Source organism: Bos grunniens, chromosome X (assembly GCF_055505025.1).
Source record: "Bos grunniens cultivar Pamir isolate PY7600 chromosome X, Bosgru_T2T1.0, whole genome shotgun sequence".
Classification (NCBI taxonomy): domain Eukaryota; kingdom Metazoa; phylum Chordata; class Mammalia; order Artiodactyla; family Bovidae; genus Bos; species Bos grunniens.
This window is the reverse complement of record NC_141194.1, coordinates 46,708,103-46,724,233: the sequence shown is the minus strand read 5'-3', so window position 1 is coordinate 46,724,233 and position 16,131 is coordinate 46,708,103.

Here is a 16,131-nt window from a genome sequence, read left to right as displayed (position 1 = left end):
TCTGTCGTCCCCTTTTCCTCCTGCCCCCAATCCGTCCCAGCATCAGAGTTTTTTCCAATTTGTCAACACTTCACATGAGGTGGCCAAAGTACTGGAGTTTCAGCTTTAGCATCATTCCTTCCAAAGAAATCCCAGGGCTGATCTCCTTTAGAATGGACTGGTTGGATCTCCTTGCAGGCCAAGGGATTCTCAAGAGTCTTCTCCAACACCACAGTTCAAAAGCAACAATTCTTTGGCACTCAGTTTTCTTCACAGTCTAACTCTCACATCCATACATGACCACTGGAAAAAACATAGCCTTGACTAGATGGACCTTTGTTGGCAAAGCAGTGTCTCTGCTTTTCAATATGCTATCTAGGTTGGTCATAACTTTCCTTCCAAGGAGTAAGCGTCTTTTAATTTCATGGCTGCAGTCACCATCTGCAGTGATTTTGGAGCGCAAAAAAGTAAAGTCTGACACTGTTTCCACTGTTTCCCCATCTATTTCCCATGAAGAGATGGGACCAGATGCCATGATCTTCATTTTTTTAATATTGAGCTTTAAGTCAATTTTTTCACTCTCCTCTTTCACTCTCAAAGAGGCTTTTTAGTTCCTCTTCACTTTCTGCCATAAGGGTGGTGTCATCTGCATATCTGAGGTTATTGGTATTTCTCCCAGCAGTCTTGATTCCAGCCTGTGCTTCTTCCAGTCCAGCGTTTCTCATGATGTATTCTGCATATAAGTTAAATAAATTTTGAGCATTATTTTTACTAGAGTGTGAGTGAGATGAGTGCAATTGTGAGGTAGTTTGAGCGTTCTTTGGCATTGCCTTTCTTTGGGATTGGAATGAAAACTGACCTTTTCCAGTCCTGTGGCCACTGCTGAGTTTTCCAAATTTGCTGGCATATCCAGTGTAGCACTTTCACAGCATCATCTTTCAGGATTTGAAATAGCTCAACTGGAATTCCATCACCTCCACTAGCTTTGTTCATAGTGATGAACTAAGTGAACTAAGGCCCACTTGACTTCACATTCCAGGATGTCTGGCTCTAGGTGAGTGTTCATACCATCGTGATTATCTTGGTAGTGAAGATCTTTTTTGTACAGTTCTTCTGTGTATTCTTGCTACCTCTTCTTTTTTTTTTTGATTTATTTTTTTTTAATTTTATTTTATTTTTAAAATTTACATAATTGTATTAGTTTTGCCAAATATCGAAATGAACCCACCACAGGTATACCTGTGTTCCCCATGCTGAACCCTCCTCCCTCCTCCCTCCCCACACCCTCCCTCTGGGTCGTCCCAGTGCACCAGCCCCAAGCATCCAGTATCGTGTATCGAACCTGGACTGGCGACTCGTTTCATACATGATATTATACATGTTTCAATGCTATTCTCCCAAGTCTCCCCACCATCTCCCTCTCCCACAGAGTCCATAAGACTGATTTATACATCAGTGTCTCTTTTGCTGTCTCGTACACAGGGTTATTGTTACCATCTTTCTAAATTCCATATATATGTGTTAGTATACTGTATTGGGGTTTTTCTTTCTGGCTTACTTCACTCTGTATAATAGGTTCCAGTTTCATCCATCTCATTAGAACTGATTCAAATGTATTCTTTTTAATGGCTGAGTAATACTCCATTGTGTATATGTACCACAGCTTTCTTATCCATTCATCTGCTGATGGGCATCTAGGTTGCTTCCATGTCCTGGCTATTATAAACAGTGCTGTGATGAACATTGGGGTACATGTGTCTCTTTCCCTTTTGGTTTCCTCAGTGTGTATGCCCAGCAGTGGGATTGCTGGATCATAAGGCAGTTTTATTTCCAGTTGTTTAAGGAATCTCCACACTGTTCTCCATAGTGGCTGTACTAGTTTGCATTCCCACCAACAGTGTAAGACCGTTCCCTTTTCTCCACACCCTCTCCAGCATTTATTGCTTGTAGACTTATGGATCGCAGCCATTCTGACTGGCGTGAAATGGTACCTCATAGTGGTTTTGATTTGCATTTCTCTGATCATGAGTGATGTTGAGCATCTTTTCATGTGTTTGTTAGCCATCTGTATGTCTTCTTTGGAGAAATGTCTATTTAGTTCTTTGTCCTATTTTTTGATTGGGTCATTTATTTTTCTGGAGTTGAGCTGTAGGAGTTGCTTGTATATTTTTGAGATTAGTTGTTTGTCAGTTGCTTCATTTGCTATTATTTTCTCCCATTCTGAAGGCTGTCTTTTCACCTTGCTAATAGTTTCCTTTGATGTGCAGAAGCTTTTAAGGTTAATTAGGTCCCATTTGTTTATTTTTGCTTTTATTTCCAATACTCTGGGAGGTGGGTCATAGAGGATCCTGCTGTGATGTATGTCGGAGAGTGTTTTGCATATGTTCTCCTCTAGGAGTTTTATAGTTTCTGGTCTTACGTTGAGATCTTTAATCCATTTTGAGTTTATTTTTGTGTATGGTGTCAGAAAGTGTTCTAGTTTCATTCTTTTACAAGTGGTTGACCTCTTCTTAATATCTTCTGCTTCTGTTAGGTCCATACCATTTCTGTCCTTTATCGAGCCCATCTTTGCATTAAATGTTCCCTTGGCATCTCTGATTTTCTTGAAGAGATCTCTAGTCTTTCCCATTCTGTTGTTTTCCTCTATTTCTTTGCATTGATCACTGAGGAAGGCTTTCTTATCTCTTCTTGCTATTCTTTGGAACTCTGCATTCACATGCTTATATCTTTCCTTTTCTCCTTTGCTTTTTGCTTCTCTTCTTTTTCACAGCTATTTGTAAGGCCTCCTCAGACAGCCATTTTGCTTTTTTACATTTCTTTCCCATGGGGATGGTCTTGATCCCTGTCTCCTGTACAATGTCACGAACCTCTGGCCATAGTTCATCAGGCACTCTATCTATCAGATCTAGTCCCTTAAATCTATTTCTCACTTCCACTGTATAATCATAAGGGATTTGATTTAGGTCATACCTGAATGGTCTAGTGGTTTTCCCTACTTTCTTCAATTTCAGTCTGAATTTGGCAATAAGGAGCTCATGATCTGAGCCACAGTCAGCTCCTGCTCTTGTTTTTGCTGACTGTATAGAGCTTCTCCATCTTTGGCTGCAAAGAATATAATCAGTCTGATTTCAGTGTTGACCATCTGCTGATGTCCATGTGTAGAGTCTTCTCTTGTGTTTTTGGAAAAAGATGTTTGCTATGACCAGTGTGTTCTCTTGGCAAAACTCTATTAGCCTTTGCCCTGCTTCATTCCGTATTCCAAGGCCAAATTTGCCTGTTACTCCACGTGTTTCTTGACTTTCTGCTTTTGCATTCCAGTCCACTCTAATGAAAAGGACATCTTTTTTGGGTGTCAGTTCTAAAAGGTCCTGTAGGTCTTCATGGAACCATTCAACTTCAGCTTCTTCAGCGTTACTGGTTGGAGCATAGATTTGGATTACTGTGATATTGAATGGTTTGCCTTGGAAACAAACAGAGATCATTCTGCCATTTTTGAGACTGCATCAAGTACTGCATTTCGGACTCTTTTGTTGACCATGATGGCTACTCCATTTCTTCTAAGGGATCCCTGCGCACAGTAGTAGATATAATGGTCATCTGAGTTAAATTCACTCATTCCAGTCCATTTCAGTTCGCTGATTCTTAGAATGTCAACGTTCACTCTTGCCATCTCCTGTTTGGCCACTTCCAATTTGCCTTGATTCATGGACCTAATATTCTAGGTTCCTATGCGATATTGCTCTTTATAGCATCAGACCTTGCTTCTAGCACCAGTCACATCCACAACTGGGTATTGTTTTTGCTTTGGCTCCATCCCTTCATTCTTTCTGGAATTATAAAAAGGAATGCAGTTGAGTTAATTCTGATGAGATGGATGAACCTAGAGCTTATTATACAGAGTGAAGTAAGTCAGAAGGAAAAAAACAAATATTGTATACAACAGATATATATGAAACCTAGAAAGATGGTATTGATGGACCTATTTGCAGAGCACCAGTGGAGATGCAGATATAGAGAACAGACTGGTGGTCACACTGAAGGAAGGAAAGTGAGGGACGAATTGAAAGATTAACACTGAAACTTATATATTACCATATGTAAAGTAGATAGCCAGTGGGAATTTGCTCTATGATGCAGGGAGCTCAAACCAGATGCTCTGTAACAACTTAGAGGGGTGGGATGTGGTGGGAGTTGGGATGGAAATTCAAGTGGATGGGACATATGTATTCCTATGGCTGAATTATTTTGATCAATGGCAGAAGCTAACACAATATTGTAAAGCAATGATCCTCCTATTAAAAATATAGTAAAGATGGAATTGTAAATCAGAAAAATATATCAAGAATCTCAATTAAAACATTGCTTGAAAATACCTAGCAAAATCCAGGTAGGCAGGTTCAAATTATATGCTAAGCACCCACAGTTCTCATCTACAAAGGCAATCTTCATTAAAGCTTCAATTACTCTCCCCCACCTCCTATTATATGAATTATTAGGCTAGTTTAATTGAAGGGATAAAGGTCATACAAGTTTCTGAAAGAGTGTGAAAATGTGGTCAACTACCTCTGCCCCTAACTCACTGGTTGACCCCAGATGGATCAATCAAAATTTCTGCTCTTTAGTTTATCCATGTGCAACATGTGGGACCCTTCCAATTCTGACATCCTATAGTTGTCTTCCAGTCTTTCTGGTCTCAGTGAATAGCATTACACTATTACATAGGATAAATATCCAGGAGTCATTTTAGATGTCCCTATTTTTACCTTCATGCTTCCTCATCCCATCCATGTCCTATTCATATCAGTTTGTACATCCAATAATATGTTTCCCATCAGTCTATTTTTCTTCATACCCACGATTATACTCCAATCCATGTCACCATCATCTATTTCCTGGATACTTGCAATAATCTGGCTTGCTTTCCTGCCTCCATTGTTGTCCCAGTACAATTTATTTTCATAGCAGTCAAAATGACCTTTAAAAACTTGATAATTTTACTCCCCAGTTTGTGTGTCGTCTGCTCACTGGCTCTATTGTGGGGCTAATGGTGACCTCCTCCAAGAGGGCTGATGCCACCCTCTGTCTAGTCAAAGATCTGGTTTTTCCAGTAGTCATGTATGGATGTGAGAATTGGACCATGAAGAAAGCTGAGCACCAAAGAATTGATGCTTTTAAACTGTGGTGTTCGAGAAGTCTCTTGAGAGACCCTTGGACTGCAAGGAGATCAAACCAGTCAACCATAAAGGAAATCAATCCTGAGTATTCACTGGAAAGTCTGATGCTAAAGCTGAAACTCCAATACTTTGGCCACCTGATGAGAGGAACTGATTCATTGGAAAAGACCCTGATGCTGGGAAAGATTGAAGGCAGGAGGAGAAGGGGACCACAGAGAATGAGATGGTTGTATGGCATCACCAACTCAATGGACATGAGTTTGAACAAGCTCTGGGAGCTGGTGATGGACAGGGAAGCCTGGAGTGCTGCAGTCCATGGGGCCACAAAGAGTCAGACACAACTGAGTAACTCAACTGAACTGAATGTTACTCCCCTAGCTAAAAGTCTCAACTGCTGCCTATCATAATTAGAATAAAATCCATACCCCTCACCATGATTTACAAGATACCGTTTGTCTTTGTCTACCTCTTCAATATACTACTGTTCCCCTCAATATACTCCTCAATATACTACTGTTACCCTCAGGTTCCTGACTACTTTCTTTCATAGTCCAAGCATGCTCCTGCTTTAGAACCACTTTACTGGTTCCCTCTGCCTGGAACACTTTCTCCAGATCACCACATGACTGACTACTTCTCAGGTCTCTACTTAAGTGTCATCTCTGAAAAGAACCCTTTTCTGGTCAATCTGTGTTAAACATTTCTCCTTCTGCCACCACTCTATTCCATTATCTTCTTTTTTTTAATGTTATTTATTTTTAAAAATTGTTATTGGAGTATAACTGATTTACAATGCTGTGTTTCAGATGTACAGCAAAGTGAACTTGTTATACAAATACATACATCCACTTGTTTTAGATTCTTTTCCCATATAGGCCATTACAAAGTACTGAACAGAGTTCTTTGTGCTATATAGTAGGTCTTTATTAGTTATCTATTTTATATATAGAAGCGTGAACATTTCAATCCCAGTCTTTCAATTTACCCTCCCCTCCTTACCTCCTGGTAACTATAAATTTATTTTCTACATCTCTAACTCTATTTTGATTTTGTAGATAAGCTCATTTGTGGCCTTTTTTTAATATTCCACATATCAGTGATATCATATGATAATTGTCTTTGTTTGACTTACATCACTCACTAAGAGAATCTCTAGGTCCATCCATATTGCTGATAATGGCATTATTTTGTTCTTTTTATGGCAGAGTAATATTACATGGTATATATGTACCACATCTTCTTTATCCATTCCTCTGTTGATGGACATTTAGGTTTCTTCCATGCCTATTGTGAATAGTTCTGCAATTAACATTGGGGTGCATGTAAATTTTTGAATTATGGTTTTCTCTGGATATGTGCCCAGGAGAAGGGTTGCTGGAACATATGGTAGCTCTATTTTCAGACTTTTAAGGAACCTCCATTCTATTCAGGTTTTTAAGGAAACTCCATACTACAGTGGTTGTGTCAGTTTGCATTCCCACCAACAGTATGGAAGGGTTCACTTTTCTTCTTTATCTTCTTTTATCAGTCTTATCTTTACCTAAAATCACCATATGTATTTCTATTATTATTGTCTAGCAGCTCCCACTATAAAGCAAGCTTCATGAGAAGAGCAATAGAACATAGTGGTTAAGAGCATGAATTCTGGAGCCAGACTGTCTAAATTCAAATCCCAGTTCTGCTACCTATTAGTTGAGTGATACTGGGGAACATAATTTCCCTGTGCCTCAGCTTCCTCTTCATGGGGGCAGTAATAGTGATATTTGGTAGGGTGACTGAAATGACTAACTGAATTGATACATGCAAAGCACTATATCTCTAGTACCTAGAAGAATGTCTGGTAAATAGGAGATGCCTAAGAAGTACTTGGGCTTCCCAGGTAGTGCTAGTGGTGAAGAAACTCTCTGCCAATACAGGAGACATAAAAGATGCAAGTTCAATCCTTGGGTCGGGAAGATCCTCTGGAGAAATAAATGGCAATCCACTCCATTATTCTTGCCTGATAAATGCCATGGACAGAGAAGCCTAGTGGGCTTCAGTCCAGTGGGTTGCAAAGAGTCAGACACAACTGAAGCGACTTAGCATGCAGGCAAGACGTACATTGAATGAAGGCTGATTGAATGAAGGAATCCTTGATGCCTCTTGTTCCTTCTCTCGTTTCCTGTCTAGTTTCCCCTCAGGACTCTTCCTTCAGGAAGTTTTCCCTGACTGTTCCCTTTCCTACTTCCTAGGAGCAAGTTGGTTCTTTGATTTTGTGTGCTCACAGAACTGAGACTTCTTCTAATCACTAATTGCTGGATATAGCTGTACACTTATGTGTGTGTGCGATCTTTGTAATAACTAGTCTCTTTAACTGCAAACTTGCTGAGGGAAGGGCCTATGTCTGTCATATCTGCTATGGGATTTCTGCTGCCTAGCCTCATACTTGGCATAAAAGTTACACAATAAATATTTCTTGACTAAATGACTCATTTTTCTCTTAGAAATGTTAAGGAACATGACTTGAGAAACTGAGTGTTTTGCAGCACTTTTCTTGTTAGTTGTATTAGATTATAATGTTTTTTACAATTTTGTACTAGCTTCTGCTCTTCAGCAAAGTGAATCAATTATACATATACAGAGACCCTTTTTTCAGATTTTCTTTCCCATTTAGATCACCATAGAGCACTGATTAGAGTTTTCTGTGCTATACGGTAGGTTCTATTTATACATAGTACTGTAATATGTCAATCCCAATATCCCAATTCATCTCACTCCCCTTCCCCCTAAACAACCATAAGCATTTCTCTGTCTGCATCTCTATTTTTGCTTTTCAATTAAGTTCATCTGAACCATTTTTCCTACATTCCACATATAAGTGATATTATGCAGTATTTATTTTGCTTTTTCTGACTTTTTTCACTCTGTATGAAAAGAAAGTGAAGTCTCTCAGTCATGTCTGACTCTTTGTGACCCCATGGACAGTAGCCTATCAGGCTTCTCCGTCCACATGATTTTCCAGGCAAGAATACTGGAGTGGGTTGCCATTTCCTTCTCCAGGAGATCTTCCTGACCCAGGGATTGAACCCGGGTCTCCCACGTAGTAGGCAGACGCTTTACTGTCTGAGCCACCAGGGAAGTCTCTAGGTATGTTCACATCTATGCAAATGGCATTATTTCATTCCATTTTATGGCTGAGTTATATTTCATCATGTACATGTACCACATCATCTTTATCCATTCCTATGTTGATGGACGTTTAGGTTGATTGAATGTCCTGGATATTGTAAACGGTGCTGCAATGAACATTGGGGAGCATGTATCTTTTCAAATTATGTTTTTCACAGGGTATATGCCAAGAAGTGAGATTGCAGGGTCATATAATATAATTTTTAGTTTTATAAGGAATCTCCATACTGTTCTGCATATTGGGTACACCAATTTACATAGCCACCAACATTCACTTTCCTCTACATCCTCCTTAGCACTTATTGTTTGTAGATTTTTTAAAATGATGGCCATTCTGACTGGTGTGCAGTGATACCTCATTTTAGTTTGATTTGCATTTATCTAATATTTAGTTATCCCACTATGGATCACAACCTTTTCGTGGCACTGGGGCTTGTGTAATACAGTGAAGCTATGGGCCATGCTATGCAGGGCCACCCAAGACAGATGGGTAATAGTGAAGAGTTCTGACAGAACATGATTCAATGGAGAAGGAAATGAAAAACTACTCTAGTTTAGTATTGTCTGGAGAATCCCATGAATAGTATGAAAAGACAAAAGACAGGACACAGAAGATGAGCCTTGCAGGTTGGAAGGTGTCCAATATGCTAATGGAGAAGAGTGAAGGGCAATTACTGCTGCTGCTGCTGCTAAGTCGCTTCAGTCGTGTCCGACTTTGTGCGACCCCATAGGCGGCAGCCCACCAGGCTCCCCCGTCCCTGGGATTCTCCAGGCAAGAACACTGGAGTGGGTTGCCATTTCCTTCTCCAATGCATGAAAGTGAAAAATGAAAGTGAAGTCACTCAGTCGTGTCAGACCCTTAGTAACCCCGTGGACTGCAGCCTACCAGGCTCCTCCGTCCATGGGAATTTTCAAGCAAGAGTACTGCAGTGGGTTGTCATTTCCTTCTCTGAGGGCAATTATTAATAGCTGTAATAAGAATGCAATGCATGGGCCAAAGTAGGAACAACACTCAGCTATGGATGTGTCTGGTGGTGAAAATAAAGATCAGTGCTGTAAAGAACAATGTTGCATAGGAACCTGGATTGTTAGGTCCATGAATCAGGATAATTTGGACGTGGTCAAATTTAGGAGATGGCAAAATTGACCATCAGTATCTTAGAAATTGGTGAACTAAAATGGATGGGCAGGAATGAATTTAATTCAGATGACCATTATATCTACTACCGTGGGAAAGAATCCATTAGAAGAAATGGATTAGCCCTCATAATCAACAAAAGACTCTGAAATGCAGTACTTGGGTGCAATCTCAAAAACAATATAATAATCCCAGTTTGTTTCCAGGGCAAACCATTTGACATCACAGTAATCCAAGTCTATGCCCCAACCACTAATGCCAAAGAAGCTGAAGTTAACAGGTTCTATGAAGACCTACAATACCTTCTAGAACTAACACCAAAAAAAAAAAAAAAAAGTCATTTTCATTATAGGGGATTGGAATGCAAAAGTAGGAATTCAAGAGATACCTGGAGTAACAGGCAAGTTTGGCCTTAGAGAATAAAATGAAGCAGAGCAAAGGCTAGCAGAGTTTGTAAACACCTTTTTCCAGCAACAAAAGAGATGACTCTACACGTGGACATCACCAGATGGTCAATACCAAAATCAGATAGATTATGTTCTTTGTCCTCTTCATGGATCACAGCCTTGTCATGATAAAGGGCCTACACAACTCAGTAAAGCTATAACGCATGCTAAGCAGGGCCACCCAAGATGGATTGCTCATAGGGGAGAGTTCAGACAAAATGAGGTCCACTGGAGAAGGGAATGACAAAATACTCCAGTATTCTTGCCTGGAGAACCCCATGAATAGTGTGAAAAGACAAAAAGATAAGGCACAAGAAAATGAGCCTCCCAGGTCACAAGGTGTCCAATATACTCCTGGGAAGAGCTCCAGAAAGAATGAAGAGGCTGGGCTAAAACGGAAATGATGTTCAGTTGGAGATATGCCTGGTGGTAAAAGTAAAATCTGATGCTGTAAAGAACAATATTGCATGAGAACCTGGAATGTTAGGTCTATGAATCAAAGTAAATTGGACATGGACAAGCAGGGGATGGTAAGAGTGAACATTGATGTTTTAGGAATCACTAAAGTAAAGTGAACCAGAATAGGGTTTCCCAGTTGGTGCTAGTGGTAAAGAACTGGCCTGCCAATGTAGGAGACATAAGAGACACGAGTTCAGTCCCTGAGTTGGGAAGATCCCCTGGAGGAGGGCATGGCAACTTACTCCAGTATTCTTGCCTGGAGAATCCCAAGGACAGAGGAGCCTGGTGGGTAAGAGTCCACAGGGTCACAAAGAGTTGGACATGACTGAAGAGACTTAGCATCAGGCAAATTTAATTCTGATGATCATTCTATCTACTACTGTGGGAAAGAAAAACTCAGAAGACATGAATAGTTCTCATAGTCAAAAAATGAGTCTGAAATGCAGTATTTGTGTACAATCTAAAAAACGACAGAATGTTCTCAGTTCATTTACAAGACAAACCATTCAGCACCACAGAAATCCAAGTCTGTGCCCCAGCAAATAATGCTGAGAAGCTGAAGTTGAATGGTTCTATGAAAATGTACAAGACCTTCTAGAACTGACACCAAAAAGAGATCATTTTCATCTTGGGGAATTGGAATGCAAAAGTAGGAAGTCAAGAGATATCTGGAGTAACAGGCAAGTTAGGCCTTGGAGTACACAATCAGATCAGATCAGAGCAGATTAGTCGCTCAGTCGTGTCCGACTCTTTGCGACCCCATGAATCACAGCACGCCAGGCCTCCCTGTCCATCACCAACTCCTGGAATTCACTGAGACTCACGTCCATCGAGTCAGTGATGCCATCCAGCCATCTCATCCTCTGTTGTCCCCTTCTCCTCTTGCCCCCAATCCCTCCCAGCATCAGAGACTTTTCCAATGAGTCAACTCTTCGCATGAGGTGGTCAAAGTACTGGGGTTTCAGCTTTAGCATCAAGCCTTCCAAAGAAATCCCAGGGCTGATCTCCTTGAAAATGGACTTGTTGGATCTCCTTGCAGTCCAAGGGATTCTCAAGAGTCTTCTCCAACACCACAGTTCAAAAGCATCAATTCTTCGGCGCTCAGATTTCTTCACAGTCCAATTCTTACATCCATACATGACCACTGGAAAAACCATAGCCTTGACTAGATGGACCTTTGTTGGCAAAGTAATGTCTCTGCTTTTGAATATGCTATCTAGGTTGGTCATAACTTTCCTTCCAAGGAGTAAGCGTCTTTTAATTTCATGGCTGCAGTCACCATCTGCAGTGATTTTGGAGCCCAGAAAAATAAAGTCTGACACTGTTTCCACTGTTTCCCCATCTATTTCCCATGAAGTGATGGGACCGGATGCCATGATCTTCGTTTTCTGAATGTTGAGCTTTAAGCCAACTTTTTCACTCTCCACTTTCACTTTCATGAAGAGGCTTTTTAGTTCCTCTTCGCTTTCTGCCATAAGGGTGGTGTCATCTGCATATGGAGCAGGAAAAATGCTAACAGAATTTTGCCAAGAGAACTCACTGCTGATAGCAAACACTCTTTTCCAACAACACAAGACACAACTCCACACATGGACATCAACAGATGGTCAATATCAAAATTAGATTGATTACATTCTTTGCAGCTGAAGATGGAGAAGCTCTATCCAGACAGCAAAAACAAAACTGGGAGCTGAATGTGACTCAGATTATAAGTTCCTTATTGCAAAATTCAGGCTTAAATTGAAGAAAGTAGTGGAAATTACTAGAAAATTCAGGTATGATCTAAATCAAATCCCTTATGATTATACAGTGGAGGTTACAAATAGATTCAAGGGATTAGATACTATAGAGTGGATGGAGGTTCCTAACACTGTACAGGAGGCAGTGACCAAAACCATCCCAAAGAAAAAGAAATGCAAGAAGGCAAAGTAATTGTCTGAGGATCCTTTATAAATAGCTGAGAAAAGAAGAGAAGTGAAAGGCAAGGCAGAAAGGGAAAGATATATGCAACTAAATGCTTCCAGAAAATAGCAAGGAGAGACTTAAAAAAAAAAAAAAGCCTTCTTAAGTGAACAATGCAAAAAAATAGAGTAAAACAACAGAATGGGAAAGACTAGAGATCTCTTCAAGAAAAGTGGAGATACCAAGGGAAAATTTCATGCAAGGATGGGCATGATAAAGGATAGAAATGGCAAGTAAGTACCTAACAGAGGCAGAACAGATTAAGAAGAGAGGACAAGAATACACAGAAGAACTATACAAAAAAGTCTTAATGACCCAGATAACCATGATGGTGTGGTCACTCACCTAGAGCCAGAAATCCTGAAGTGTGAAGTCAAGTGGGCCTTAGGAAGCATAACTATAAACAAAGCTAGGGGAAGTGATAGAATTCCAGCTGAGCTATTTCAATCCTGAAAGATGGTGCTGTTAAAGTGCTGCACTCAATATGTCAGCAAATTTGGAAAACTCAGCAATGGCCACAGGACTGGAAAAGGTCAGTTTTCATCCCAATCCCAAAAAAAGACAATGCAAAAGAATGTTCAGATTACCATACAATTGTGCTCATTTTACATGCTAGGAAGGTAATGCTCAAAATCCTTCAAGCTAGGTATCAACAGTACATGAACTGAGAACTCCCAGATGTTCGAGCTGAGTTTAGAAAAGGCATAGGAAACAGAGATCAAATTGCCAACATTTGTTGGATCATAGAGAAAGCAAAAGGATTCCAGAAAAACGTCTACTTCTATTTCATTGACTGTGCTAAAGCTTTTGACTATGTGGATCACAACAAACTGAGGAAAATTAGAGATGGGAATACCAGATCACTTCACCTGCCTCCTGAGAAACCTGTATAGAGGTCAAGGAACAACAGTTAAAACTGGACATGGAGCAATGGACTAGTTTAAAATTGGGAAAAGAGGACATCAAAGCTGTATATTGTCACCCTGCTTATTTAACTTAAATGCAGAGTACATGAAGCAAAATGCTGAGCTGGAGGAATCACAAGCTGGAATCCAGATTACTGGGAGAAATATCAAGAATATCAGATATGCAGATGATACCACTTTAATGGCAGTAAGCAAAGAAAACTAAAGAGCCTCTTGATGAGAGTGAAAGAGGAGAGTGAAAAAGCTGGCTTAAAACTCAGCATTCAAAAAACCAAGACCATGGCATCCAGTCCCATCACTTCATAGCAATTAGAAGGAGAAAAAGTTGAAGCAGTGACAGATTTTATTTTCTTGTGCTCCAAAATCACTGCAGATGGTGACTGCAGCCATGGAATTAAAAGACACTTGGTCCTTGGAAATAAAGCTGTGACAATCCTAGACAGTGTGTTAAAAAGCAGAGAGATTACTTTGCTGACAAATGTCCATATAGTTAAAGCTATGGTTTTTCCAGTAGTCATGTATGCATCGGAAAGTTGGACCATAGCAAAGTCTGACTGGGAAGAATTGATGTTTTGAAATCGGGCTGCTGAAGAACACTTTTGAGAGTCCCTTGGACTAAAAGGAAATCAAAACAGTCAATCCAAAGGAAATCAACTGAATATTCATTGGAAGGGCTGTTTCTGAAGCTGAAGCCCCAGTACTTTGGCCACCTGATACACAGAGCCAACTCTTTGGAAAACCCTGATAATGAGAAAGATTGAGGGCAGGAGGAGAAGGGGACGATAGAGCATGAGATGGTTGGATGGCATCAGTGACTCAATGGATATGAGTTTGAGCAAACTCTGGGAGATAGTAAAGGACAGAGGAGCCTGACATGCTACAGCCCATGGGGTTCCAAAGAGTTGGACACAACTTAGAGAATGAACAACAACAACTATAATTTGTGAAATTGAGCATCCTTTCATGTGCTTTTTAACTATCTGTATGTCTTCTTTGGAGAAATGGCTATTTATGTCTTCCACCCATTTTTTTTTTTTTCATTCAGTTGTGTGTTTTTTTAAATTGAGCTGCATGAACTGTTTCTATATTTTGCAGATTGATCCCTTGTCAGTTGCTTCATTTGTAAATATTTTATCCCATTGTGAGGTTTGTCTTTTCATTTTGTTTGTGGCTTCTTTTACTGGGCAAAACCTTTTAAGTTTATTTCGAATCCATTTGTTTATTTTTGTTTTTATGTTCATTACTCTATGAGATGGATCAAAAAATATTTTGCTATGATTTATGTCAATGAGTATTCTGTCTATATTTCCCTCTAAGAATTTTATAGTGTCCAGTCTTACATTTAGGTCTGTAATCCATTTTTATTTTAGTGTTTTCTAATTTCATTCTTTTACATATAGCTGTCCAGTTTTCACAGCACCACTTATTGAAGAGACTGTCTTTTCTCCATTGTATATTCTTGCCTCCTTTGTCAGATATTAAGTGACCATAAGTGCATGGGCTTATCTCTGGACTTTCTATCCTGTCTCATTGGTATGTTTCTGCTTAGTCTGAAGCCAGGGAGCCTGATTTTTCCACCTCTGTTTTTCTTTCTCAAGTTGCTTTGGGGGCTTCCTTGGTGGCTCAGTGGTAAATAATCCACCTGTCAATGCAGGAGACATGAATTTGATCCCTGGTCTGGGAAGATCCCTCATGCCTTGCAGCAACTAAGCCTGTGCACCACAACTATTGAGCCTATGCTCTAGAACTCAGGAGTAACAACTACTGAGCCCATGTTCCAGGATTACAGAAACCCACACTCCCTAGAGCCTATGTTCCCATGCTCCACAACAAAAGAAGCCATTGCAATGAGAAGCCTGTGCACTGCAACTAGAGAAAAGCCAGCATAGCAATGAACACCAGCACAGCCACACACACACACACACACACAAAGATTGCTTTGGCTATTCAGGGTCTTTGCGTTTCCATACAAATTGTAAAAAGTTTTGCTCTAATTCTGTGAAAAATGCCATTAGTAATTTGATAGAGACTGCACTGAATCTGTAAACTGCTTTGGGTAGCATAGTCATTTTCAAAATATTGATTCTTCCAATCCAAGAACATGGTATGTCTCTCCATCTGTTTGTGTTGTCTTTGATTTCTTTCATCAGTATCCTATAGCTTTCTAAGTACATGTCTGTTAGACAAGCTTATTCTATGGTATTTTATTCTTTTTGGTGTGATAGTAAATGGAATTGTTTCCTTAATTTCTCTTTCTGATCTTTCATTATTGGTGTATAGGAATGAAAGAGATTTCTTTGTATTAACTTTGTATCCCACAACTTTGCCAAATTCATTGATAAGATCTAGTCATTTTCTGGTGGTCTTTTTAAGATTTTCTATGTATGTGGTATGCTTAGTTGCTCAATTGTGTCCAACTATTTGCGACTCCATGGACTGTAACCCACCAGGTTCCTCTGTCCTTTGAATTCTCCAGGCAAGAATACTGGAGTGGGCTGCCATGCCCTCCTTCAGGGGAATCTTCCCAATCCAGGGATTAAATCCAGGTCTCCCACATTGCAGGCAGATTCTTTACCATCTGAGTCACCAGGGAAGCCTTTTCTATGCAACATTTTCTATGAATATTTCTGTGTTTGTTTCTATGAAGCATTCAATGTAGTGTTTTCTATGAAAACATGTAGTTTTCATGTAAACTGCAAACAGTCACAGTTTTACTTCTTTTCCAATTTGGATTCCTTTTATTTCTTTTTCTTCTCTGATTGCCATGACTCAGACATCCAAAACTATGGTGAATAATAGTGGCAAAAATAGACATGCTTGTGTTCTTCCTGATCTTAGAGGGAATGGTTTCAGTTTTTCACCATTGAGAATGATGTTTG